This window comes from Mesoplodon densirostris (genome assembly GCF_025265405.1).
Source record: "Mesoplodon densirostris isolate mMesDen1 chromosome Y unlocalized genomic scaffold, mMesDen1 primary haplotype SUPER_Y_unloc_1, whole genome shotgun sequence".
Taxonomy (NCBI): Eukaryota; Metazoa; Chordata; class Mammalia; order Artiodactyla; family Ziphiidae; genus Mesoplodon; species Mesoplodon densirostris.
In genome coordinates, this window is record NW_026778236.1 from 885692 (window position 1) to 913549 (window position 27858).

A 27858-nucleotide genomic window follows, 5' to 3' on the forward strand; every position below is an offset into this window, starting at 1 on the left:
TCCATTAGGAGAGCCAACATCATATTAATGGGTATACCAGAAGAAGAAGAGAGGAAAAAAGGAAGAGAGAGTTTACTTAAAGAAATAATAGCCAAGAAATCCCCAAACATAGGGAAGAAACTGGGTATGAAAGTCCACAATGCTAATAGAAACATTATTATCCCTATGGAAACAAACGTTCTCCAAGATGCATAGTATGAAAACTGTCAAAAGTCGATCATAAAATTAAGACAAACTTTTCAGCAGAAACTCTACAGGCCAGGAGAGGATGGAATGAGATATTCAAAATATTAAAAGATAAAAATACCAGCCAAGAATATTTTATTTGGCAAAGTTATCCTTCAGACCTAAAAAAAAAAAAAAGCTGAGGAAATTTACCATCAGCAGAGCAGCCTTACAAGAAAGGTTGAAAAGAGTTGTTCGAGATGAATCAAAAGGAAAGAGTTAGAAAACAGTTAATCTTTTTAAGAGTAGTAAATTTTTATGTATCAGTAATTATTCTAAATGTTAATAGATTGAACTCACCATTCAAAAGAGTGCTGGATCGATAAAAACAAAAACAAAAACAAGATCCAACTAAATATTGCCTGAAGGAGACTTATTTCAGCTCTAAAGACACATACATGCTCAAAAGTGAAAGACTGGAAGATGATATTCCAACCAAATGAAAACCAAAAGAAGGTGGTGAAGCCATACTTGTATCAGAAAAATAGACTTCAAGCCATCTTTGGCTTGAGGGTAGCAAGAGACAAAAAAGATTATCACATAATAATAAAAGTGTTAGTACTACAAGAAGACATTAAAACTGTAAAGATATACATTCCCAGCACCTGAGCAGTAAAATATACTAAGCAAATAAGAATAGATCTGAAGGGAGGAATAGGCAACAATACAATACTTGTAGAAAACACAATACACCACTATCAGCAATAGACAATCCAGACAGTAAATCAGTAAGGAAACACTGGAACTGAGCCAAACTTAGAACAAACAAACTTAATAGACTTTTTAAGAACAATCTATACTACAGTAGCTGAATATCCAGTCTTCTCAAGTACACATGTAACATTCTCCAGGATAGATTATATAAGAGGTCACAAAACAAAAACCTGAAATTTTTATGATTGAAATCATACAATTATCTTTTCTGACCAATATGTTATGAAACTAGAAGTTGACAAAGAGGAAAGTGAGAATATCTTAAAATATGTGGACACCAAACACCACATTACTAAAGAATCATAAGGCAAAGAAGAAATCAAAAGGGGAATAAAAATGTAACTAAAACAAATAAAAATGCAAATACATCATATCAAATAGTGTGGGTTTCAGTTAAGGCAGTTCTAAGAGAAAACTTTATAGCAACAATATATACCACATATTAAGAAAATAGAAAGATCTTAAATGAACAATTTAAGTTTACACCTCAGGGAACTAGAAAAATAAAGAACAAGTTAAGCTCAAAATTAGCAGAGGGAAGGAAATAAATGGAATAAAGATAAGAAAAATCAGTAGAAAGGATCAACAAAACTAATAGCTTTTTCCTTGAAAATATGAACCAAATGGACAATTCCTTAATTAGAGAAGAAAAAAGAGATATTCAATTATATAAAATTAGAAATAAAAGAGAAGACACCAAAACTAATGCTACACAAATACATAGAATCATAAGACTACTATAAACAATTATATGCAAATAAATTACATAACATAGAAGAAATAGATGTATTTCTAGAAACACACAACCTACAATGACTGAGTCCAGAAGAAATAGAAAATCTGAACAAAGCAGTAATGAATAAAGAGTTCAAGTCAGTAATCAGAAACCTACCAGCAGGTAAAACTCCAGGACAAGATGGCTTCACTAGAGAATTCTATCACACACTTAAAGAAGAATTTCACCACTTCTCACACTTTTCTAAAACATCAAAGGGAAGGGAATACATCCAAATTCATCTTATGAAGCCAGCATTACTTTCATACAAAAACCAGATAAGAATACCACAAAAAGAAAATTATAGACCAATATTCCTAATAAATATAGATGCAAAATTTCTCAGCAAAATATAAGCAAACTGAATTCAAGAACACGTTAAAATTACACCATGACCACATGAGATTTATCCTTAGGATGCAAAGACAGTTCAACATACATAAATCAATACATGTAATGCATTATACCAATAAAATGAAACCTAAAAATCACATGATCATCTTAACAGAGACAGACAAGCATTTGACAAAATACAATATTCTTTCACAATATAACCCTTGATAGATGGGGAATAGAAGAAATATACTAAAATATAAGAAAAGTCTTTTAGAATGAACCCACATTTAGCATTATGTTATATAGAGAAAAACTGAAAATGTTTCCTCTAAGATCAGAAACAAGACAAGGCTGCCCATTTTCACCACTCCTATTTATTTATTTACTTATTTATAAATTTATTTATTTAATTTATTTGGCTGTGTTGGGTCTTTGTTGCTGCAGGCAGCCTTTTCTATTTGCAGCGAGCGTGTGCTACTCTTTGTTGCATGGGTGTGCTTCTCATTGCTGGATAGCACAGGCTCCAGACGTGCAGGCTTCAGTAGTTGTGGCTCACAGGCTCTAAAGCACAGGCTCAGTAGGTGTGGTGCATAGGCTTCGTTGCTCAATGGCATGTGGGATCTTCCCAGACCAGGGTTTGAACCTGTGTTCCCTGCATTAGCAGGTAGATTCTTAACCACTGAGCCACCAGGGAAGTCCCTCAGCCCTCCTTTTTATAGAGTACTGTAGGTTCTAGCTAGAGCAGTTAAGCAAAACAAAGAAAAAAAATGCATCCAAATTAGAAAAAAGGAAATAAAGTTGTCTATTTTTGCTGGTGACATAATCCTATGTATAGAAAATCCCAGTAAGTCACAAATTTGTTGACATTAATCAACAATTTTACAAAAGTTGCTGGATCCAAAATCAACATACATAAATCATTGCATTTCTTTACACCAATGGAGAAGAATAACAAAAAGAAATGAAATAAACTAACCAATTCACAGTAGCATCAAAACAGTAAAATACTGATGAATTATTTTCTTAACAGCAGGAAGTATAATTTAATCACATCATATCATATTACACTAGTAACTTTCTATATTTTGCCTGTTGATATGTAATATAGTTAAGTTTATTACAAGCATTATTTCCTAAGACTTATGTTATAAGTGCTTCTTTCCAAGTATTACCACTTATTTAGTGTTTATCTATATGTTAACATTAAGTAAATCAGTGATAAATGTACATAATGCAATAAGCATTGTGTCATTTCTCCCTAGAAAACCAAAACAACTATAAAATCTAAAACAAAGCTATCAACATCACAGATGCATGTCTTGAATACGTTAACAGCATTTCCCCCTTAACATGAAGGTATTTTCATCAAAAGTGCTACATCATTTATAGGTAGCATTACTTTAGCAACAACTGGTCTTCAGGACAAGTAGATCAGAAACTTTAAGTGATAAAGATACTGAATTACTCTGAGAAACATCCTTCCACACAACTAATGAAAAGAAGTGAACTACTGGTGTCACCTTAACATAAAATTGTGCATTTTCTCTTTCACTGTGTGATTTAATTCATTTATATGATGACAACAAAGTTTTGAAGTTCTCGTGGCACACCAGGGACATGCATTGATTTTTCAAGAAACCTCTTATTTGTTTTAATATTGAAATTATAATAATACAATAACTAGAAAAAGGTCAGTTCCTTTGTGGTTTTAAACCACATCAATTTCAAAATTTGTTTTTCAAAATAATGATGCAATTAAATCTATGCTTCTGCAACAGTAGTGTGATACAGTATCGTTTCCTAGATAAAGGAGATGAGGTTTATTCAAGTAGATGCTTTAAATAAGGTAGATTTTTGCCAATTACTTATCAATCTTGCATGTTTGACATAAAATATATTATGAAAGCTTAGGAACTGAAACATCTGCACAAGAAAATCTACCAAACTTTTCTGAAAGATATTGAAGATGCAAACAAATAATAATATCTCATGTTTGTAAGTGGAAGAATTAATTTCATTAACATGACCATATTCCCCAAAGCCGTGTACAGATTCAAATCCCATCAAAATACCAAAGACATTCTTCACAGAAATAACAGAAACAATTCTAAATTTTGTGCAGAAAAACAATTAACCCCAAATAGCCAAAGCAATTCTGAGGAAAAAGAACAAAGCTAGAGGTATCACATTTCCAATTCCAAACTACACTGCAAAGCCATAAATAAGGAATGGTACTGCCATTAAAATAGACATATCAACCAAGGGAACAGAATAAAATGCTCAGTATTAAATATGAGTATACACAATCAAATAATATTTGACAATAGAGCCAAGAATACCCAATTCAGAATAGATAATCTCTTCAACAAATGGTTCCTTGATTAAGAGAAAAGAAAGGTGTTAAGTAAATCACGTTCTAAACCACCTCAAGGGACAGAAAAAAGAACACACTCCTCCCAAAGTTAGCAGAAGGAAGAATATAAAGATTAGAACAGAAGTAAATGATATAGAGACTGGAAAGACAGTAGAAGAAAATCCAAAAAGAAAGTTTTTTTAAATAAATAAAGTTTACATATTAGGTAGACTAACCAAAAAAGAAAAATTAACAGGGATTTAAAGAAACAAAATTATAAATGAAAGAGGAAACGTTACAACTATACCAGAGAAACAGAAAGTATCATGAATGATACCACTGAAAACTATCATATGAAAACAAATTGCACAACTTAGAAAAAAAATAGAAACATACAACCAACCAACACTGAATTGTAATAAATGGAAAATTTGAACAGAGAATTACGGAATCAGGAAATGGAATCATTAAAAAAATTTCCCAATAAGGAAAGATCTAGGACCAGATGGCTTCATGGATGAATTCTGCCAAACTCTGAAAGCATAATTACCGCCTATACTTTTCAATTTTTTTGAAAAAAATTAAAGAGGAGGCAACACTTCCAAACTAATTTTTTAGCTAGCATTACCATGAAAGCACAGTCTAATATTGCACTACAAGAAAAGAAAATTACAAGAAAATGTTTCTGTTGAACATAGATGTAAATATTGTCAATAAAATACTAGGTTATGGAATTTAACAGCACATCAAATGGATCAAACATATCAAGTGAGACATAATAGGATTTAAGGATGGTTTATCATATGGAAATCAATAAACATGATACACCATATTAACAAAAGAGTAAAATCACATGATTATCTCAATAGACTCAGAAAAGCACTTGACAAATTTTAATAATCTGTCATAATAAAAAACCTCAACAAATTAGGTCTAGAAGAAATGTTCTTCAATGTAATAAACTTCCTATATGACAATGCACAGCTATCATAATAATTGTGAAAAGCTGAGAGTTTTGGTTTTTTTTTTCTCTAAAATCAGGAAAAATAAGGGACCCCTTCTTACCAATTGTCTTCAATATGACATTGGAAGTCCCAGGTAGATCCATTGATTAGAGAGAAAGAAAGAAAGAGAGAGAGAGAAACAAGGAAGGGAGGAAGAAAGGGAAGGAAGGAAGGAAGGAAGGGAGAAAGAAAGAAATGTAGAAAAATGGAAGGAAAGGAAGGAAGGAAGAAAGGGAAGGAAGAAGGAAATAAAGAATGGAGGGAGGAAGGAAGGAAGGAGAGGAGGGAGGGGTGAGTAAGGGAGAAAGGAAGGAAGAGAGAAAGAAAGATAGAGGGAAAGGTTGGAAAGAAAGAAGGAAAAGTAAGGAAGGAAAGGAAGAAAGAAAAAGGAGAATGAGGAGGAAAAAGACAGAGAAACAAAGACAAATAAATACAAACAGAAAACAAAAGTGAAGAAAGAAAAGGAAAACAAAATTTAAAAACCTAATCTCTGTCTGCAGATGATGAAATCTTAAATACAGAAAATTTTAAACACTCCACCAAAAAGCTATTAGAATTAATAAATTAATTCAGTAAAGTTGCAGTGTACAAAAATCTGTTACATTTCTATACGTTAATGATGAAATATTCAAAATAGAAGTTAAATAAACAATCCCATTTATGATATTATCAAAAACAATGAAATAATTAATAATAAATTAACCAATGAGGTAAAAGTTCTGTAAAGTGAAAACTATAAGTTATTGATGAAAGAAATTGGATAAGTACAAATAAATGGAAAGATATCCTTATTCTTGGATTGGAAGAATTAAGGTGATATTTTTCATAGTACTCAAAGTCATGTATAAATTTAAAGCAATCTTTATCAAAATTTCAATGGCATTTTTCCCCCAGTGAAGTAGAATAGTTGTGGCTCAAAGCAATGGAATAAAAAATAAAATTAAATTTAAAAGACACAGGACTTTTAGAAAAAAAAATAAAAGTAAGGAACAAAGAAGGGGGAATCACTCTTCCTGATTTCAGACTATAGTGAAAGCTAACGTAAATCAAAAAACAAAATATATATATATGTATTTTTTGGACTATTATAGGGAGCCCAGTGGAATATTATAGGGAGCCCAGAAAATACCCACATATATATGGTCAACTGATACATGTCAAAGATGCTGAGAATATACAGTGGGGGCAATGAGAGTCTCTTCAATAACTGGTGTTGGGAAAACTGGGATTCTAAACATGCAGAAGAATGGAACTGGTTTTTTAAACCGATCACGCAAATCAACTCAAGACTGATTAGTGATTTAAATGTGAGACGAACTGTGAAACTCTTAGAAGAAAACATAGAAAAACTCCTTGATATCAGCCTTGGCAATGTTTTTTTGAATATACTATCAAAAGCACAGGCAACAAAAATCCCAAGTAGGACTGTATCAAACTAAAAAGCTTCTGTACGTAAAGGTTGTGATCAGACAATCAGTGAAAAGCTAACCAACCTATGAAATGAGAGAAATATTTAGAAACCCTATATCTGATAAATTAATATGCAAAAAATATATTTTTTGTTTTCTGCAGTGGGAGAAAAGACTGGCTATAAATAGACCCAAAGAGTGTTTTTGTGCTGATAGAAATATAATACTTAAAGATGGTAAAAGTTTCATTACTCTGCAAGATTACTAAATAATATAGAATTGTTTTCTTATAATGTGTGAATTTTACGTTATAACACATTAATAAACATGTTTTTAAATGGGCCTTCCTGAAGACAATAGAGAAACAAAGCAGTGGATAGTTGAAGGAGATGGCAGTCACACTCACAATGGCTTCTCTTCCACCATGCAATCTGCTCAGCAACTGCCCTCACCCTCCTATTCTAATTTAGCAACAGGTGTCCCAGTGGTGTCCAACCCCAGCACTGACTCTAGAACAGCTTCCTCAAAACAAACACTGATGGCAGTTGCCCGTCATAACCACTAAAAACATCCTCAGCTTTATGCCCTATCATTAAATTAGCTAGATCTACCTCAACTGTGAAAGAATGAACTTGGTCTGCCAGAGAATGTTGAATCAGGAATTTGTGTAAATAGAGAGGTATAATATATTTCAGTAACAATTTGAAACACAACTTGCAAGAAGAGAATCAGAAACAAACAAAAAAACTATTAATTACCTGCTCATGAAGACATATTTACTGCTACTGAAACAAGATTTTCAGTATTAAATATGACTTTCCTAATGTATATGGATTCGAATCTCTGTTGCTTCATCTCAGAAAATGTTACTAATGAAATTATGGTGAGCTGAGAAATGTCAGTTCTACCAGATTCTCCCAACGAGCTCATGAAGGGCTTAAAGAGTTCGGGGTACTTTCTCCATGGCAATGGACTATTTTGATGAGAAACTTGTTTTAATTCTTCAGAAAAAATTACTATAATTGAATTAGTCTGGAATACTCATGGTTTTTCCTCCAGTTTCAGAACATTCTGCAGCCCTGACAATAACTCAGTGTTCTCCAAGCAAAGCCCTTAAACACAAGAGATTACCAAACTCTAACAGCACATTAAATAAGTAATGCTGATGTGGCTGTTCTCAGGTGTGAAATTTCAGACCTTTATGTAAACCCAAATGAAAGAACAGCAAAAGCAGCTTCAAGACCAACACTAGAGCCTGCTAAAACAAATGCAGTACATAGGTGAACAGTATGCATGGGTAGGGCAGAGGGAACATGAACTGTAAGTGATGGACTATACAGTATAAATTTCCTCCGGGTGTGGGCAGAATGAATAGCCTCCTCAGAATTTTGTTTTAAAAATGTAACAAAGCCAAAGATTCTTTTAGAAAATCTAAATGCCTTCAGAATGAAATATAAATTGAAAGTGATCCTAGCTGCAGAAGAAATAGCTTAGTAGCATAAGTAATTATATGCATATGAGAATTATGTGAGAAACATGGTGTCCCATAGGCTTTTAGACATTCAGAACACAAATTGGAATTTTCACAGTTGGAATATGCTTACCACTTCTCCTGGTTGGATTATTACATAGAATCTTTTTATTTTGTGATAAATTTTCATTAATCATACTAGTTCTATCATGTTTAGAAGAATAAATATTTTTGTGCTGTCAACAAAGTACACTAGTTTTTTTCTGCATATTTGTACCTACACACATATTTTAAACAAACCCAGACTTGACAGACTAGAGCTTAAGTTTAATACTATACACATGAAAGAGAAGACCTGCTTTTCAAATAGACACTACACTGCCTTTGGGAAAAAGTGAACTTTTTGTTTAAATGAGGTTTGTCTGGAGTGTATGAAAAGTGGTTGATGGCTTTGTGAAGTTATGAGTAACTAAAAGGCCACTTCTGTAGTATTTATGGTAAAAGAAAAATCCTTTACTGTATTGACTTTATATTTTTATAACCTATTGACAGAGAACGTAGCCGGTCACTATATACATGTTTTCAGTTCTCTTCTGAGGCCACGTCTTACAATGCATGGATGGATGCATGCGTTGCCTGATCAATCCATTTATGTTTTCGCTTTGGTATTGATCTTGTATTAGATGTTTCTTCACTTTTTTTAACATCTTTATGGAATATAACTGCTTCAAAATGATGTATTAGTTTCTGCTTTATAACAAAGCGAATCAGCTATACATATACATATATCCCCATATCTCCTCTCTCTTGCATCTTCCTCCCACTCTCCTTAGCCCACCCCTCTAGGTGATCACAGAGCACTGAGCTCATCTCCCTGTGCTATGCGGCTGCTTCCCACTAGCAATCTATTTTACATTTGGTAGTATAATAAGTCCATGTCACTCTCTCACTTCATCCAATCTCACCCTTCCCCCTCCACGTGTCCTCAAGTCAATTCTTTACGACTGCGTCTTTATTCCTGTCCAGCGCCTAGGTTCCTCACAACTACTTTGTTTTTCCTCATTAGATCCCATATGTATATGCTAGTATACGGTGTTTGTTTTTCTCTTTCTGACTAACTTCACTCTGTATAACAGACTCTAAGTCAACTCACTACAAATAACTCAATTTTGTTTCATTTTATGGCTGAGTAATATTCCATTGTATAAATGTGCCACATCTTCTTTATCCATTCATCTGTTGATGGACACTTAGGTTACTTCCATGTCCTGGGTATTGTAAATAGAGCTGCAAAGAACATTTTGGTACATGACTCTCTCAATTATGGTTTTTCAGGCTATATGCCCAGTAGTGGGATTGCTGGGTCATATGGTAGTTCTATTTTTAGTTTTTTAAGGAACCTCCATACTGTTCTCCATAGTGGCTGTATCAATTTACATTCCCACCAACAGTGCAAGAGAGTTCCCTTTTCTGCATACCCTGTCCAGCATTTATTGTTTGTAGATATTTTATTGATGGCCATTCTGATTAGTGTGAGGGGATAGCTCACTGCAGTTTTGATTTGCATTTCTGTAATGATTAGTGATGTTGAGCATCCTTTCAAGAGTTTGTTGGCAATCTGTATAATTCTATGGAGAAATGTGTATTTAGGTATTCTGCCCATTTTTGGATTGGTTTATTTGTTCTTTTGATATTGATCTGCATGAGCTGCCTGTATATTTTGGAGATTAACCCTTTGTCACGTGCTTCATTTGAAAATATTTTCTCCCATTCTGAGGGTTACCTTCTCATCTTGTTTATATTTTCCTTTGCTGTACAAAAGCTTTTAAGTTTCATTAGGTCCCAGTTGTTTATTTTGTTTTATTTCCATTTCTCTAGGAGGTGGTTCAAAAAGAATCTTGCTGTGATATATGTCCTAGAGTGTTCTGCCTATGTTTTCCTCTAAGAGTTTTATAGTGTCTGGACTTACAATTAGGTCTTTAATCCATTTTGAGTTTATTTTTGTGTATGGTGTTAGGGAGTGTTCTAATTTCATTCTTTTACATGTAGCTGTCCAGTTTTCCCAGCACCATTTATTGAAGAGGCTGTCTTTTCTCCATTGTATATTCTTGTCTCCTTTATCACAAATAAGGTGACCATATATGCGTGGGTTTATCTCTGGGCTTTCTATCCTGTTCCATTGATCTTTATTTCTGTTTTTGTGCCAGTACCTTACTCTCTTGATTACTGTAGCTTGGTAGTATAGTCTGAACTCTGGGAGCCTGATTCCTACAGCTCCATTTTTCTTTCTCAAGATTGTTTTGGCTATTCGGGGTCTTTTGTGTTTCCATACAAATTGTGCAATTGTTTGTCCTAGTTCTGTGAAAAATGCCATTGGTAGTTTTCTAGAAATTGCACTGAATCTGTAGATTGCATTAGATAGTATAGTGATTATGACAATGTTTATTCTTCCAAATCCAAGAACGTGGTATATTTATCCATCTCTTTGTATCATTGTTAATTTCTTTCATCAGTGTCTTATAGTTTTCTGCCCACAAGTCTTTTGTCTCCTTAGGTAGATTTATTCCTAGGTATTTTATTCTTTTTATTGCAATGGTACATGACAGTGTTTCCTTCATTTCTATTTCAGATTTTTCATCATTAGTGTATTGGAATGCAAGAGATTTCTATGCATTTATTTTGTATCCTGCTACTTTACCAAAATAATTGATTAGTTCTAGAAGTTTTCTGGTAGAATCTTTAGGATTCTCTATGTATAGTGTCATGTCATCTGCAAACTGTGACAGCTTTATTTCTTTTCTCATTTGGATTCCTTTTTCTTCTGTGATGGCTCTGGCTAAAACTTCCTAAACTATGTGAATAATAGTGGTGAGAGTAGACAACCTTGTCTTGTTCCTGACCTTAGAGGAAATGGTTTTGGTTTTTCACCATTGAGAAGGATGTTGGCAGTAGGTTTATCATATATGGCCTTTGTTATGTTGAGGTAAGTTCCCCCTATACCTACTTTCTGGAGTGTTTTTTTTTTTATCATAAATGTGTGTTGAATTTTGTCAAAAGAATTTTCTGCATCTATTGAGATGATCATATGTTTTTTCTCCATCAGTTTGTTAATATGGTTTATCACATTGATTGATTTGCGTATATTGAAGAATCCTTGCATTCCTGTGATAAACCCCACGTGATCATGGTGTATGATCCTTTTAATGTTCTGTTGGATTCTGTTTGCTAGTATTTTGTTGAGGATTTTTGCATGTATGTTCATCAGTGATATTGGCTTGTGGTTTTCTTTCTTTGTGACATCTTTGTCTGGTTTTGGTATCAGGGTAATGGTAGCTTCGTAGAATGAGTTTGGGAGTGTTCCTCCCTCTGCTATATTTTGGAAGAGTTTGAGAAGGTAGGTGTTAGGTCTTTGTAAATGTTTTATAAAATTCGCCTGTGAAGCCATCTTGTCCTGGGCCTTTGTTTGTTGGAATATTTTTCATCACAGTTTCAATTTCAGTGCTTGTGATTGGTCTGTTTATATTTTCTATTTCTTCCTGGTTCAGTCTTAGAAGGTTGTGGTTTTCTAAGAACTTGTCCATTTCTTCTAGGTTGTCCATTTTATTAGCATATACTTTCTTGTAGTAATCTCTTGTGATTCTTTGTACTTCTGCAGTGTCAGTGGTTACTTCTCCTTTTTCATTTCTAATTCTATTCATTTAGTCTTCTCCCTTTTTTCCTTGTTGAGTCTGGCTAATGGTTTATCAATTTTCTTTATCTTTTCAAAGAATCACCATTTAGTTTTATTGATCTTTGCTATTGTTTCCTTCATTTCTTTCTGATCTGATCTTTATGATTTCTTTCCTTCTGCTAACTTTGGTTTTTTTTTTATTCTGGTTTCTCTAATTGCTTTAGGCATAAGGTTACTTTGTTTATCTGATATATTTCTTATTTTTGAGGTAGGATTGACTTGCTATAATCTTCCTTCTTAGAACTGCATTTGCTACATTTCATAGGTTTTGGGTCGTCATGTTTTCATTGTCCTTTGTGTCCAGGTATTTTTTGATTTCATCAGTGATCTCTTGGTTATTTAGTAGTGTATTGTTTAGCCTCCATATATTTGTATTTTTTATAGTTTTTTACCTGTAATTGATATATAGTCTCATAGCGTTGTTGTCGGAAAAGATACTTGATATGATTTCAAGTTTCTTAAATTCACCAAGGCTTGATTTGTGACCCAAGTATGGTCCATCCTGGAGAATATTCCGTGAGCACTTGAGAAGAAAGTGTGTTCTGTTGTTTTTGAATGGAATGTCCTATAAATATAAATTGAGTGCATCTTGTTTAATGTATCATTTAAAGCTTGTGTTCCCTTATTTATTTTCATTTTGCCTGATCTGTCCTTTGGTGAAAGTGGGCTGTTAAAGTCTCCTACTCTGGTTGTGTTACTGCTGATTTCCCCTTTTATGGCTCTTAGCATTTGCCTTATGTATTGAGGTTTTCCTATGTTGGGTGCATAAATATTTACAATTGTTATATCTTCTTCTTGGATTGGTCCCTTGATCATTATGTAGTGTCTTTTTTTGTCTCTTGTAATAGTATTTATTCTAAAGTCTATTTTGTCTGATATAATAATTGTACATATATAATTTTTTTAACTGGAAAATACATGTGGTCAAACATACAGTTGTTCAGAGAAACCAGATGCCTCAAGTAAGTGATTTTAGTGTTTTTCTATGTATGAGAGATGCTGGAATCTGGTATCAATAACATTCTTCCTTAAATATGCACCTTAACTCTTGAGAAGCCCATAGAGCCAAAGCACAGAATTGTTTATCTTATTTTTCCCATTCTGAATTCCCGACAGGGTCCACTGTTGATGGACAACTGGGGTATATTTGGACTTAACTCTTTGTGTAACTGGATGATGAGTGACTCTTTTCTTTGGTGGTTAAAGCAGATGTACAATATTTGTTTGACAGGCTATAAGACAGGCTGTCTTATTTAGCATAAAGTTCAAGCAAAATCATGTGTAAACTAGAATGCTTCCTCACACTTCAATAGGGGAAAATTTCTTGCATCACTCTGAAAAAGCATATTGAACATTTTATTTCTGAATAGAAACTTCTTAAAATTAACTTTTTTTTTTTTTTTTTTTTTTTTGCGGTACGTGGACCTCTCACTGTTGTGGCCTCTCCCATTGCAGAGCACAGGTTCTGGACGCACAGGCTCAGTGGCCATGGCTCACGGGCCCAGCTGCTCCGCAGCATGTGGGACCAGACCAGGGCATGGAATAGTGTCACCTGCATAGGCAGGCGGACTCTCAACCACTGTGCCACCAGGAAAGCCCCTTCTTAACATTAACTTTAAACTTTATTCTACATCTTTGGACCAAAATTTTAATTTTTTTTTCATTTATATTTTCAGTTGTACCTAGAAAAACATGTCTTCTACTGCCCAAGCTTATACATGCCCACTTTAACAAATTTTAAATTGTGTATAGTGGTTATTTATATTTTTGTGACTTTCAATTATCACTCTCCTAGTTGTATTTTAATATATAAATTTTGTAGTTATTATTTGACTAAGTATTTAAAATAAACCTTGCCTTATGCTTCAGTTATTCAAGGTAAATTTAGATGTAAAAATAGAATATATTTCTGGGGGCAGTCTGACATCTTCATAAAACCTAAAATTTTGGTGTTAATTTTGGGAAATATAAACACAGTGTTTCTACATTTTACATTCATCCAATATGACATGATTATGCATCTTTTTGACTAAGTTTACCAAATGAAAAATTTTCTTATTTTTAATATTGTCCTTAGATTTTGATCAATTTTATATCAACCTTTGACATTCCATTTTCAACACAGTATTTTTTAATGAAAAACCATGATGTAGTATCCAAGCTCACAGTTTGTTGGTGAGATAATTTTATACCATTAACAAAAATGAGTTTTCCTATGTGTTTTTTTAAAGAATATTTTTTGTATTCCATCTATTGTTAGGATTTAAAAATTTTCATCTTTATATATTTATAGTGTTGTTAAGTGTACCTTTATAGTTTTTATAGTGGTTTGGATATTATCATACATGTGTGACATCACAATCTATTGGTATCAACATTTATCACTTCAAAAGAAATGCTTAATTTGCCTTTACATCCTTTATGTTTCCTACTCTTTAATACTAAAATTCTGAGTATCAGATGATGTTACAATTTTTGTTTCAACCATCAAATATTATCATAAAATTTATGGGGAAGAAAACATTGTATGTATCCATAATCCTGCACTTTTTGTTGTTTCTCCTTTGTTTGTGATACTCTTAAATTCCTTCTCTTACCATTTACTTTCTTTCAATCTAAAAAATACCTTGCCACTTCTTTCTTACATCCATTAGTTCAGATTATAAATTCACTGTTGTTGAATTGTTCCCTTATGATAATACATCATTTCTCTCTGGTTGCTTTCAAGATGTATTTATTATCTTTAATTTTCAAAAGTCTAGTTACAATATGTCTTGGTGTTGATTTCTCTGAATTTATCCTATCTCTGGTTCACTCCTCTCCTTCAGTCTTTACATTTGTGTCTCTTGTCAAATTTGGGAAGATATTTGATCTGGTTTCTGCCAATGATCTTTCCCTACCTCCCTCTTTCTCCTTTCTTTTTAGATTGTAATGATACAAAAATTGACCTTTTTGGTTATTTCTCTCATGTTCCTAAGATTCCGGTCATTCTTTATCCAGGATATTTTCTCTCTATTGGTTAGACTACCTGAATTTTATTCTTTTGTCCCCAAGCTTGATAACTCTATCCTGTTATCTTTTATATTGAGTTCATTGTACAAATTTTATTATTTTCGTTATTGTATTGATGTTTTTGTGTTCTATAATTTTCACTTGTTCTTTTTATAATTTCTCTTTCTTTGTCAAGATTTTTCTACGTTTTACTTGTTTTATTCAATTTGTAATCGCTATTAAAATATTTTCATGATGGTTTCTTTAAAAATCTTGTCATATAATTTCAACTCAGTGCTTGTATCAGTTAATTACCTTTTCTGATTTCATTGTAATTTTCTTATTTTTGATATGATAGTTGATTTTTATTGTATTCTGGATACTTGGTAAATTATTTTAGGAGTCTTTGGGTCTTTAAATCTTTTTATTTTAGCAGGCAATGACCCTGTTTATGTATAACACATATGGCTTGGGCTACTTTGTCAGTTGCAGTTTCAATTGCCATTTGACATTGAGACTCTTTGTTCTGTTTCATTTACCTAATGCAGCTGAGATTCCACTGATTCTCAGAAGTTCCACTCAAGAATGTAGTCAGATGTGTGTTGATGAGAGAGAAGTGTGCCCCTGTTGTTTCTACTTGAATAATGCAATATTCAAGACAGAGCCACATATCTTAGTTGAAAAAGGGATACTCAGTTCTGGTTAAAGATAGTGCCCCCTTGATTTATTTCTGACATGGCTTTCAATTGATATCTCTTGACAGCAGTGTTTGGTTTACATGGAATTTTCTTTTCTTGTGTGTGTATGTGTGTCTTTCTTTGTCTTTTTAAAATTATTATTATTATTTTTTGTCTTTTTTGGAGTATAATTGCTTTAAAATGGTGTGTTAGTTTCTGCATTATAACAATGTGAATCAGCTATATGTATACATATATCCCCATATCCCCTCCCTCTTGCATATCTCTCCCACCCTCCTTATCCTACCCTTGTAGGTGATCACAAAGCATCTAGCTGATCTCCCTGTGCTATGCGGCTGCTTCCCTCTAGCTATCTATTTTATATTTGGTAGTGTATATATGTCCATGCCAGTCTCTCACTTCGTCCCAACTTTCCCTACCCCCTCCCCCGTTCTCTTGTCCATTCTCTGCATCTGCGTCCTTATTCCTGTCCTGCCCCTAGGTTCATCAGTGCCATTTTTTTAGAGTCTGTATATGTGCTGGGATTCACGTTTCACTCAGGGAAGAAATGATTTGCTTTCTGCTGTTGAATAGTGTCAGGAAAAGTTAGATATGGTTGGCCTTCCTCTATTAGGTGAAACATTCAAGATGCTTTGCTGCTATAATGTTCTCTCTTTGATCTACTCTGGCATTAACTTCAGGGTACATGATTATGTTTAATGGCGAAAAGCAGGAGGAAAGAGATACATGCCTTTTTGCCCTGCACTGTAAATTTTAAACAAATTTTATCCCCACTAAATGTAGGAGTTATTGGGAAAATGACTGATTCCACGATAGGGCACGGGAAGTAAAAAATGAAACTGAAGTATTTTCAGATATTCTAGAATACACTTCTGGAAAGTAAGAAACTAACATTTTGAAAGGGTATGGACCACAGCATGTAAGGGTTTCCACTTACCAAATCTGGGGAGATTTGCATATTAAACAATTATAAATTGTAATAGATCCTAATCCATTCAGCAAAAAAATAAAATCAATGAACCCATGTTCAAGAAATACTAATTTTGGGGGCTTCCCTGGTGGCGCAGTGGTTGAGAGTCCGCCTGCCGATTCAGGGGACACGGGTTCATACCCCGGTCTGGGAAGATCCCACATGCCGCAGAATGGCTGGGCCCGTGAACCATGGCCACTGAGCCTGAGCGTTCGGAGCCTGTGCTCTGCAATGGGAGAGGCCACAACAATGAGAGGCCCGCGTTAAAAAAAAAAAAAAAGAAAAGAAAAGAAATACTAATTTTTAAATTAATTACATAGAAGAAAAAAGCACTTTACTTCAGTAGAATGACAACTATTCATTTTTGCAATCATCGTATGCCCTTGATTCAGAAAAGATCCAACAAAGGAAGCTGTAGTTTGTGGGTGATAGTTTGATAAGAAACAAGACATTTATATTGTTTCAGAGTAAATACCCATAAGTTACTTACTAATTACCAAGGAAAAACAGTAATTTTCACGGAAAATTTTAGCAGACACCATTTTAATTGAGGGATCAAAGTTAACAAAAAGATGATGCTAACATCATGTGCTCTCAGTGGTCCTGAGGACACATCTCTTCTGTAATATTCTTGTGAAAATACTATAATTATATTATAATTATAATCAAGAGAAAATACCAGAAATCTAAAATGAGGGTCTTTATGCAAAATAAATGTACTGTGCTGTTGACAAATATTAAGATCATAAAATATAAGGAAACACTGATAAATGATTATAGAGAAGGCGACAAGGATTATGATAATTAAATGCTAGGCATAATTTTAGATTGTTTTCTGGATAAGAAAAATTCATTTTTTCATATAAAAGACATCATTGGGATAATTGCAGAACTTTGAATAAGTTCTGATATCACAAAGGAATATGGATGAATTAAATAAAAATGTATAAAGACCTAAACATAGTACCTAAAACTGTAAAACTCTAGGAGGAAAACATAGTGGAAAAGCTTTTATGACACCAGCAATAATTTTTGTGCATGTGACAAAAAAAGTACATGCAACAAGTATAACATTTTATTATTACAATGTTTTTTCCTAATTTTGATAATACATTTTGTTAAGGATTGAATGCTTGCCTGCCCTTCTCTGAGGTTTTTATGTTGAAGCCTTAAAACCTTAATTCTCAGTGTGTCTGCATTTGGAAACCACAGAGGTCTGGTGTGAATTTACCTTAGTGTTTTTTTTATGTTGTTCTTGTTTGTTTTTTAAGTCTTGACAAAGAGAGTCTTTTGTATTAAAAAAAATTCAAGGACATAATTAAGGCTGAATGATGCCATAAAAATGGGGCTCTAATTTGATAGAAATAGTATCCTTTACAAAAAAACAGCTAGCACTCCCCACCGTCCCTGTCTTAGTCTGCCTCTCTCTCTTGATACTTTATATAAGTGAAATTTTCCAGAATTTGTCGTTTTGTGACTGGGTCATTATATTTTGCATAATGTCCTCAAGACTTACACATATTGTGGCATACCTCAGATTTTTTATAGGTGTTGGGTGTAGGAGTTTATTAATTAGTTAATTTATTTATGGCTGTGTTGGATCTTTGTTTCTGTGTGAGGGCTTTCTCTAGTTGTGGCAAGGGCAGGCCACTCTTCATCGCGGTGCATGGGCCTCTTACTATCGCGGCCTCTCTAGTTCCGGAGTACAGGCTCCAGACACACAGGCTCAGTAGTTGTGGCTCATGGGCTTACTTGCTCCTTCGGCATATGGGTTCCTCTCAGACCAGTGTTCAAACCCCTTTCCCCTGCATTAGCAGGCAGATTATCAACTCCTGCGCCACCAGGGAAGCCCTCAGAATTTTTTTTTTTTACTTTTTAAAACTGAATATTTCTTCGTATGCATATAACAGATTCTCTTTATCCACCTGTTGGTGAACACTTTTTGATTATGATAAAGCACATAATATTTATATTCTAACCATTTTTTTGATGTACAGTTTGGTAGTGTTAAATACGTTTACATTATTGTGAAATAGATCTCGAGAACTTTCTTCTTGCAAATCTGAAATCTCATACTCATTACACAATAGCCTATTTCCCTTTTCTTCTCACCTCCTGGTAACCATTAATCTGCATCTCTGATTTTGTACATTTTACTACCGTAGCTACTTCATATAGGTGAATCATACAGTTTTGTCTTTTGTGATGCGTATTTCACTTTGCATACTGTCCACAGGGCCAATTCATGTTGTAACATTACACATGATTTTCTTCTTTTTTTGGCTGTATAATATTCCATTGTGTGTATTTACTACATATCATTCATTCATTTATCAATTGATATTTGGATTGCTCCCACCTTTTGGTTATTGTGAATAATGGTGCTGTATTTAGGGGTGTACAAATATCTATTCGAGACTCTGATTTTTTTTCTTTGGGTTGTGTACTGAGAGGTGGTATGGCTAGATCATATGAAATTTGTAAGTTTAATTTAAGAACTACGATAGTGTTTTCCATTTTGGCTATACCATTTTACATTTCCAATCAATAGTGCACAAGTGTTCCAATTTCTCCACATCATTGCCAACACTTTTATTTTCTTTTGTAATTGTTTTAAAATAACCATCTTAATGGGTATGAGGTTATTTCTCATTGTCATTTTTAAAAATATTTATTTATTTATTTGGTTGTGCTAGGTTTTAGTTGTGGCAGGCGGGCTACTTTACTTACATCTTGAGGGCTCATTAGTTGAAACATGCAAACTCTTAGTTGTGGCATGCATGTGGAATCTCCTTGTCTGACCAGGGTTCAAACCGAGGACCCTTACATTGGGAGCATGGAGTCAACCAACATGCCACCAGGGAAGTCCCCTCATTTTTTTTGTGTGTGTTAATTTTCCTAGTAATTACTGGTGTGGAGCATTTTTTTATATACATCTTCTTGGAAGAAATGTCCATTTAAATCGTGTGTCCATTTTTGAATTGGGTTGCTTGTTTTTGATGAGTTAGGAGTTCTTTATATATTCCAGAAATTGAATCTTTATTAAATATATGATTGGCAGGGCCTCCCTGGTGGCGCAAGTGGTTGAGAGTCCGCCTGCCGATGCAGGGGATGTGGGTTCGTGCCCCGGTCTGGGAGGATCCCATATGCCGCGGAGCGGCTGGGCCCGTGAGCCATGGCCACTGAGCCTGCGCGTCCGGAGCCTGCGCGTCCGGAGCCTGTGCTCCGCAACGGGGGAGGCCACAACAGTGAGAGGCCCGCATACCGCAAAAAAAAAAAAAAAAAAAAAAAAAAAATATATATATATATATATATATATATATATATATATATGATTGGCAAATACTTTCTTAAGTTACTTAGTCTGCCTTGTTGACTATGTTCTTTGGTGCACAGAAGTTTTACATTTTGATGTAGTGTCTTTATTTATGATTCTGTTGCATGAGATTTTGGTGTCACATGCACAAAAATTATTGCTGGTGTCATAAAAGCTTTTCCACTATGTTTTCTTCGGAGAGTTTTATAGTTTTAGGTACTATGTTTAGGTCTTTATACATTTTGATTTAATTCATCCAACTTCATTCTTTCAAATGTGGATATACAGTTTTCCCAACACCACTTGCTGCAAACACTGTCCTTTTGCTATTCAATGGTCATTTGACCATATATATGAGGATTTATTAATGAGGATTCATTTCTGAGTTTTCTATTATATTCCTTTGGTCTGTGTGTCTGTCTTTATGCCAGTACCACATTGTCTTGATTACTGTAAGTTTATAATAATTTTTAAAAACAGGAAACCTAAGACTTCCAAATTTATTCTTTTTAAATGATTATTTTGCAATTGAGAGTCACTTGACATTTTATATAAATGTAGGATTTATTTTTCAAGACAACTTTGGGATTTTGAGAGGGATTGCATAAATTTGTCAATTGCTTCACATAGTAGTGACATCATAATTACAGTAAGTCTTCCAATTCAAGAATACAAGGAATCTTTTTATTTATTTGTGTCTTCTTTAATTAATTTAACAATGTTCTATAATTTTAAATGTATGTTTTCACCTCTTTGACTAAACTTACAACTAAGAATAATATTCCTTTTATGTTATTGTAACTGGAATTATTTTCTTAATCTTTCTTAGAATTCTCTATTTTTAGTGTATAGAAATGCAACTGATTTTCAATGTTAATTTGCAATTTTGCTGAGTTTTCTATTTGGTTTAACAGTTTTTCTGCAGAATTTTTAGATTTTCTACAAATAAATTTTGTAATCTACTAACAGAAATATTTTCAGTTTATTTATCAAATTTAGATATTTTTTTGTTTAGTTTCATTGCATTATTGTTGCAGCTCAGACTTCCAGAGCTATGTTGAATAGAAGTGGCAAAAGAGGACATTTTTGTTATGCTTCTAAGGCAAGCTGTGGGAATTCACATATGGCTTTAGTTACGTTGTGGCAGCTTCCTTTTACTTCTGTTTGTTTAGTTTTTAAAAAATATATATTTTCTCTATTTTATTATGTATTTCTCATGTTGAAGTTCCTATATGGGTGGTAGAGGGATAAGGGATAAGTTCAGGGCTTGTAAGTTTTTGATAGTTGCATTAACAAAGACCTACCTTTCTCAATAGAAGAGACTTGAAACTTAAATGTTTTATGGGGAGAAAGTAGACTAAGATGCATATCCTTCAGTGAAATCATTCCTTCAGTGTCCTTTGTAGTATTGAAGGAAGGTGCCAGTTATCCTTACCTCCTGATATTCATGGCTTTGTATAGTTGCTTTCTACACTGCAGCAGAATTTTTCCCTGTTACCAGTAGAAAGCAGCAGAAATTATGAGTGGTGTCTGAGGTGAGGCTGTACGAAACATCCTACTTCAGCCTTGGTCTTTTAGACTTCTTACTCTGGAGGAAGAAAACCATTTTATCATATGGACACTGGAGAAACTTGAGAAGAGATCTGCATGGGCAGAAAGTAAGCCCTGTCACACACACACACATACACACACACACAGTAACAATTTTCCAATCATGTGTGTAAGCTACTGTGCAAGAAAATCCTCCAGGCTTTAAGCCTTCAGACCTGCAGTGAAAGCTGACATCTCTAGGCTTTACCACAGAGTTTTTCCAGCTCTCTTACCTATCTCAGATTTTCCCTTCAGTAGCCTGAGACTATGTGGGTGTTCAGATCACTGAGTGGCCAGCTCTTATGTGGGTCCCCAGTGCAGCAAGTTTTTAATTAAAATGGGTGGGTTTCCTTATAGGGAAGGCTGCATGATATAGGGTCTTGTCTCCAGATCTCCCACAAGTTTCCCAGTTGCCTGAGAAAGCCAGATGGAGAGGTTCCTTCATCAGAGCTGAAAGTTTCATGAGATATCTTCACCTTTATTCCAACAAACTCTATTAAAAAAGCCAATTCGAGGGGAAAATGACAGGTCATTCTCCCACCTTATTACCTACTCCAGCCTCTACTTGGTGTCTTTCAGCTGAGCAAAGTCTTCCCAGTCTTTCAGCTGAGGATAACCCAGGTACCTTCTCTTGAAATTAAGTTTCCAGGATAACATACTCCTCCAGAGAGTGGTTTAACACCACCTGAAAAACTCTGGATTGTCAGCCAATAATCTGGAGATCCAAGGATCAATAGAGGATAACCCAAATTTGCCTGGACTCTCTGATGAGGCTGATGGGCAGAAGAGGACTCTGTTGTTGGGACCAAGGCTCTGGATCCTCCTAGGGTTCAGATAAAGGAGAGAAGTCTGCTCTGGGTCCCTTTTTTGGTCAACAAAACTGTCAAGTTAAAAAAGAAAAAAGCAGGGCTTCCCTGGTGGCGCAGTGGTTGAGAGTCCGCCTGCCAATGCAGGGGATGTGGGTTCGTGCCCCGGTCTGGGAGGATCCCACATGCTGCGGAGCAGCTGGGCCCGTGGGCCATGGCCGGTGAGCCTGCACGTCCGGAGCCTGTGCTCCGCAACGGGAGAGGCCACAACAGTGAGAGGCCCGCATACCGCAAAAAAAAAAAAAAAGCAAACCTAATTGTTGAGAATTAAGTTTTATTTGGTGGACTTAGTGAGGACTATAGCCTGGGATAAAGCGTCTCAGACAGCTCTGAGGTATGGCTCCAAAGAAGTAAGTGAGGAGCCAGGATATATAGGAGTTTTTGCTGAAAAACAAAGACAAAAGAAAAACACGGAAAAACATGTAGTCAAACATGTAAAAACAGACATCTTAATTTAATAATGTTCATGCCTTTCTAGCTATGGGAAAATGCATGTCTGGGCTTGATTTCAGAGATGCAGCAGTGACCAGTGGCTTGAAGTGAGATCTTAGTTCCCTGCCCAGGAATTGAACCTGGGCATTCTTGATGAAAACCAGGATTCGTAGCCATTAGAATACCTAGGATTATAGGCTAGAAGCAAAGTTTCCCTGGCTCTTGCCTCCACTTGAAAACAAGAATGTTATAAGAAGGGAAAAATTCTAAAAACACGTGCAAACTTTGTTATTAGAGGCACAGCACAACAAGTGGGAGAACACACAGAGAAGCAGTTTGTTTATTTAAGGCTGAAGCAAGGCAGAGATACAGCCCCTCCTTTTCACCTCCAAGGAGCCTTTCTGGGCGTGTGCAGTGTCTCCCTTGCCCCAAGGATGAGAAATATGTGGCCTCTTGATCTATTACTCAAACAGGGTTTAGTCCCTCTGTCCCTGCTGCAACTGTTATCTTAAAATGTCCACAGGAAAGCAAGTCCAGCTATTTACCCTGTTTCTGTTGTTATTTCCATCTCACAGTGCAAACAGGAGGCTGGTTGTAAATATCCAGCCTAGAACCCACCTGCATCCTTCTTCAGAAAATGCAAACAGGAGGCTAGTTTTAAGTGTTCCATCTGAAGCCCATCTTTTTCTCACCCCAAGATATGTAAACAGGGAGCTGGTTGTAAATGCCTAGCCTGGAGCCCGTCTACCTGCTGCCTCAGGCTCACTGAAATTATTCCTTTAAAATTTCAATTCCACTGAATTAGCCCTTTCAATTTATTCCTTAACAATGTAGGGCCAGTATTCTGTCTTTCTCCATCTTGAGTCCCCTCAGATTGCATCACTGGGGCGGTTGCAGTGGCCGATAAATTTATGGCTGAAACATCCTTCATCTACTGAAATGTCAGGTGACATTCTTTGTCCACAACTGCAACAAAAGGGAGCCTCTAGGGAAGGCTATGTTATCCAAATCAGCCTTCAGAATTTGTGAGAAATAAGGACTCTTAATAAATAAAGCCCTGAGGCATGGTAGGCAGATAGGTTAGGGTTTCACCATACAATGAGAATCAGGCATGCCTTTCTTGATGTAAGAGAAGGAATTTTAGGCCTAAGTCATTTTGTGATCTAAGCCTGAACCCAATACTTGTCCTTACAGAAGAATAGGTCTCATCAGTTAATGATTTTAAGGGAACAAAAGAATGTAAAAACAGACAGGTACTACCAGGGCAGAGAGATAACTTAACCACACCAGAAACAAAATATCAGTTGTACAGGCTCCCCTTTCTATTTCAAAGGTAAAGATTAGTCTGAAGCATATTCTTGAGCTACAGGATCCTCTAGGGCTCAATCACCAGACTAACTGAAACCTAAGGAATGCTGAAGTTCATTTTTGTTGACCCACCTGACTTCAATCAACTTGGACTCTGTCGACCCAATTCTGCGCTGAATTTTCCTCTGCTCAAGCCCAGAGAACTTACTTCCAGTGAGAATTACTGTTGGTAAAAAGAAGGTTGGGAACCATGAAGCCAAATCTGGCTTCTGTACCCCGACACCAAAGTAAATCTCAGAGACAGTGTTTGGGTGAAGCAGAACAGAAGAGCTTTATTGCTTTGCCAGGCAAAGGGGGCTACAGTGGGCTCATGCCCTCAAAACTGCATGTCCCACTGTGGAGGGGGTAGTGAGGAGTTTTATAGCAACGGTTTACAGAGGGTGTGATCAGCCCATGGACATTCTTCTGATTGGTTGGTGGGGAGGTAACTGGCAGTCAGAGCCATCAACCTTAGGTTCCAACTGGGTCTGGGGTCTGTGTGCTTGTGGGCAGCATACAGTTAACTTCTCCCACCTGGTGGGGGTTTCAGCATCTGCAAAACAGCTCAAAGATAATGTTATGTGTATCCCTTGAGGGGAACCAGGATCCTGCCCCAAGGCAGCACTGTTGTTCCTTGACTGTTCCTCCTTTGTCTCTGCATCCCCTCCCTCCCCTAATTAGCAACTGTTTGAACTGCTCCTTGGAACTCAACAAAGATCGTGGAGGTTGAATGAAGCCTAATTCCTGTCATCAAGAAATGGGGAACACAGAAAGGCCTTTGTGCCCCGGAACCCCACAGGGCCCCTAGTATCAACCACAGGGTGTCAAGGGATAACAATGTTATTCATTGCTCCGAGGTCCTAAAAATCCTCCATTCTTGTCCCTTAGGTTCTCTTACTCATCATATGAGAGTGTTACAGGAGCTATTACAAGAGATAATAACATCCTGAGTCTTGTAGTCTTCTGTAATGGACTTTATGTTTTTGAAGGACCTCTTTATTAAGTCGTTTTATGGGAAGAGGTATTGAGGGTTTATTTGAATCTTTTTGGAAAGTTTGCTGTAAATTGTGCCAACATCAGTTGAAGACTTTTGCCTGTAGGAAAGGTGGTAGCTGATTCAATAGGGACAAATGATCAGCTTTTCCAGAATGTGCTCTCGTACCGACAGAGATGGAACAAATAAAAGATGTCAAAGGGTCATTTAATTCACCTGGTTGATTACTTTGATGACTACTGTCAATTCTAGAATTAGTTTCCGTTTTGGGGAGGAGAATTTCCAGCATGATGCTCCTGTAAGAAGTGTCTGCCTAATCCATGAAAAGGGGTGGGGGAACCGGTGAGAAAAGCGTGTGTGTCTCTCAAAGCGCCCGAACAAAAGGGCATAGGTTCAGAGACAGGAACCTCTTGAGGTTCGTTAGAGATCCCACTCTGAAACATTTCAGTGCTCCAAGGCAGGGGCTCTTGGTAGTAGAGGGGTAGAGCACCAAGAGTGTGGCTCCAGTGTCAGCTGGGGCTGGAAGCAGGTTCATTCTGAGTGCGGAGAACTGCTTCCCCAAGCTGCTTAACAGGGAGGAGTGGGAAGAGCCCCTGTAGTTCCTCAGAGCTCCATCACTGAGAACTGGCAGGACGTGAAAGGCTGGTTACTGGGTCAAGGTGCCTGAAATGCCTAAATTTACCATCTTTTTTTCAATCTCTGCCCTTGGCAAAAATAGTAGAAACTACAGGGATTTTTTTTTTTTTTTCATTTAGGAGACTTCATTTGCTGGAGTTGAAGATGAAGAAGGTCAGCAGTGCTGCTTTTAGGTGACTTACCTAGAAGGTGAGAGAGCTGGTTTACCAGATTAACTAAATCTGTGGGGACATAGTTTCCCATCCCATCCTGGTCCTTTTTACCACAAGGGGAAACAATCCTTGTTCAGTCCCTTAGTAAACAAGAGTTAAAAGCTACCCAGGTGGAATCAACATTTAAAGGAAGAACAAGAATTCAACAGGAATCTGAAGTCAATTGTCATAATCACGAACAGGTTCATCAGATTTTGTGTGCAAGCCTGAATTTTGCTAAAACTAACAGGCTTTGGAAAAGCCCTAGGACTTTCTCCATGAAGTTGCCTGGTGACTGCCTGAGCCTGATCATATACTAAGTTTGTGAGCTGGTCTCAGATTATAATTTTAGAGACCTTTCTGATTTTGTTCATTTAGCAGTTTTCATCCAACGTTAGATCTGGCCTGTCCTGATAACAATACGAACAACTAATAAAAAGTTCAGTTTAACTTAATTTCCTTAAAACTGCATTGGGATACAATGGCTCAAAAATTTCCAGAACTAAAATGGAGTGCTTGTTTACATAGTGCTTGTTTTGAAGCTTCTGAACAGTATCAGCAGTCTAAAATTTTCTTTCTGCAAAACAAGATTTTTAAGATTAACTGAGGCAAGGAAATGATAAAGACCGGTAAATTGGTTTCCAAGGCCTCAGGCTCCTCTTCCTTGGCTTCTTTGTCTCAGGCTCTGCCTCCATGCCATCTTCCTCCTTGTCTTGTACCTATGCCTCCCCTATACCCTCAAATACTCTATACTAATTCTGTTAACCAAACTTCCTTTTTCCCTGAAACTCTCCCCACCCCCTTTTCCTCTGTACCCAGCGGAACTTGTCCCTTTAAAATTAAGCCTTCTAAGAATCCAGAAGCTAAACCCTTAATTTCTTATTCTCCCTGGACTAAAGCTGAACTGCAAGCCACAGTCAAAGAGTTTCCTAACATAACCAAAGACTCTCACAGATTTGTTAACGAAATTAACACATTCATTCAAACTTATCAACCTAGTTTCTCTGAATTGTATCAGCTGATCATGTGCTGTGAAGAGCATGCCCAGCGTCAGATGAAAACCGCTAATTGGGAAAGTCCTCAAACGTCTCTAGACTTACAACTGGGAGATGAGCCCACTAACTTAGTATATGATCAGGCTCAGGCAGTCACCAGGCAACTTCATGGAGAAAGTCCTAGGGCTTTTCCAAAGCCTGTTAGTTTTAGCAAAATTCAGGCTTGCACACAAAATCTGATGAACCTGTTCGTGATTATGACAATTGACTTCAGATTCCTGTTGAATTCTTGTTCTTCCTTTAAATGTTGATTCCACCTGGGTAGCTTTTAACTCTTGTTTACTAAGGGACTGAACAAGGATTGTTTCCCCTTGTGGTAAAAAGGACCAGGATGGGATGGGAAACTGTGTCCCTGCAGATTTAGTTAATCTGGTAAACCAGCTCTCTCACCTTCTAGGTAAGTCACCTAAAAGCAGCACTGCTGACCTTCTTCATCTTCAACTCCAGCAAATGAAGTCTCCTAAATGAAAAAAAAAAAAAAAAAATCCCTGTAGTTTCTACTATTTTTGCCAAGGGCAGAGATTGAAAAAAAAGATGGTAAATTTAGGCATTTCAGGCACCTTGACCCAGTAACCAGCCTTTCACGTCCTCCCAGTTCTCAGTGATGGAGCTCTGAGGAACTACAGGGGCTCTTCCCACTCCTCCCTGTTAAGCAGCTTGGGGAAGCAGTTCTCCGCACTCAGAATGAACCTGTTTCCAGCCCCAGCTGACACTGGAGCCACACTCTTGGTGCTCTACCCCTCTACTACCAAGAG

The 27858-nt window shown here is 36.0% G+C and overlaps 1 pseudogene; it reads left to right on the top strand.

Moving 5' to 3' along the window:
- The first annotated feature begins 3400 nt into the window (after positions 1-3400).
- Positions 3401-27354, top strand: LOC132482958 (F-box only protein 28-like; annotated as a pseudogene).
- Positions 27355-27858: the final 504 nt, after the last annotated feature.